Source organism: Priapulus caudatus, unplaced genomic scaffold, assembly GCF_000485595.1.
Source record: "Priapulus caudatus unplaced genomic scaffold, Priapulus_caudatus-5.0.1 Scaffold352, whole genome shotgun sequence".
Classification (NCBI taxonomy): Eukaryota; Metazoa; Priapulida; class Priapulimorpha; order Priapulimorphida; family Priapulidae; genus Priapulus; species Priapulus caudatus.
Window position 1 is genome coordinate 139,086 of NW_014577413.1, and position 2,095 is coordinate 141,180.

Sequence of the window (2,095 nt, forward strand, 5' to 3'; positions counted from 1 at the left end):
CTGCTCTCAACAACAAGCACATGCATGGACTGATTTGAACTAACTAATTAGGTTGGTTGCGTTTAATCAATCGGAAATTACTTGAAAAACACGTGGGAGCAAGTCACTCGTTGGGGTAAACCCATAAAATCCATAAAAACTATGCAGCAAATTTCGCGTTAACAGTAAATAAATGCATGCTCAGAATATATCGACATGCTCGGGGTAAAACTAGAATAGCTATTGAGTTAGTTTACGTTTTTTTGATTAGTTACGTTCATTTATATACTTAAAACGCAACGACAACGTTCATTTATCATGGGATTACAACATCGGAACAAAATATACGTGAGCTTAACATGTTCTCATGCTACAGCTTACCCTACTTGGCCCAGTATCATCGGATTGCTAAATAATACAAGAACATATTACGTAAAGACGATTAGAATCGAACTGAAACGCAATTATTCTTTTTTACATTATAGCTGCCTATACATGCACGACAGCTCACACAATGTCAAAAGCGTGATAACCAACTTCTCTTAGTACAGAGTATAGAGTAGAAAGAGAATATAGAGGTTCAGTAGTATAAAGGTTATAGTCGGCAGGTATTTAGTAATCTGGAATGGATGACGGAGCCAAATTGGAATCAAATATCCAGGAATGGAAGGAGGATTCGCGATTCACTCATTAAAATTTCATTTCGGTCGAGAATTTACGAGCAGTGTGTTACTTATAAGAAATCGCATAAAAATCAGATATGACTACATGTTTTTGTTATTAGACATAAACTTTTATCATTGCAACGAATTATACATCGACGCAAAGCGAATTGGCCCTGGCATCACATGTTGTGCACTAACTGTTCACTAACTGTGCGCGTTCGTTTTGCCGCATGCCAAACGCGACTTTGAGCCGCCCTTATCTATTGAGAATAATTTTACATTTAGTAATACACATAGCCGACATATTTAGTAACAAGTAACATTTATTTCGCGCTCGGAATATGTGATGCCAGTCTTTCATAATATTTTACATATTTGTGCACATATCTAGATATTTATGTACATATCACGTGCATGCGCAAATTTATAAAGCAATGACAGTAGTGTTTCTATTAGTCGACTGTACAAGGTCTGTGCAAATTTCTCTACGTCCGCCATTATTTTTAACTCCGCCAAGGAGGTAATGTAATCGGTCTCGTGTGTGTCCAGTCCGCACGGCGCGATCGATAGCGCGTCGAGTCAGCGAGCGGCGAGTGAGTCAGCAGCAACCACCAGTGAGCGGCGAGTCAGCAGCCGCCACCAACGAGCAGCGAGTCAGCAGCAGGCAAGTCAGTCAGCAGGAGCCAGCAGCGAGCGACGAGCCAGCTCGTAACACATACATGTTACATGCTGGCGGAGGTATGCACTCTCCGTGAGTGCCCTCTGTCTAGTTTATTTTCTGTATGAAGCTTCGAAATCCCAGAAATCCATAAAAATCTTTTTGATCTTGAGAAATTTCTATATTTGATGGAGCACACATTAAAGACGTAGATGTGACACGTACTGAAGTAGAATCATCAGTTTCGACTAACAAATCATTGATGAACGATAACGTATGCAGTTTACAGGAAATTCGTTAGTTTATGCAGATTTAATGCAAATATTATGTAGATTTAAGTGCGTCCGACCAAATTTTCGTCGAGGCATTACACGACCCACAGCCTTGAATCTAATATGAACACTCATGCGTCTACTGTCACTTTGCAGTGATGTCAATTGTCTAGTTGTCACTCGCTCGCCTGCTTGGTTCATTTTCTATACATGGGTTGCCACCATCAACAGTATGGGTTCATCAACTGTCACGGGACAATTATTAAGTTGGTCGTGTAGATCAGTGCAGTGCCTTGGCAGTGCCTTGGGTAGCATTGTAATAGCATAAAATAAAATGCCAGTCTGCTGGACACACCAGAGACGGGCATGCAATAAATGTGTAGGCGAAAGGCGAGCCGGAAACCACTATGAGAGACTGAGAAGTCACCAGATTTGTGATAGCATGGAATTGGCCACTGTTACAACTGATGATGTTGATAGCGATGCTTTGCAACTATAACAAATAATTATTACTAAGTGAA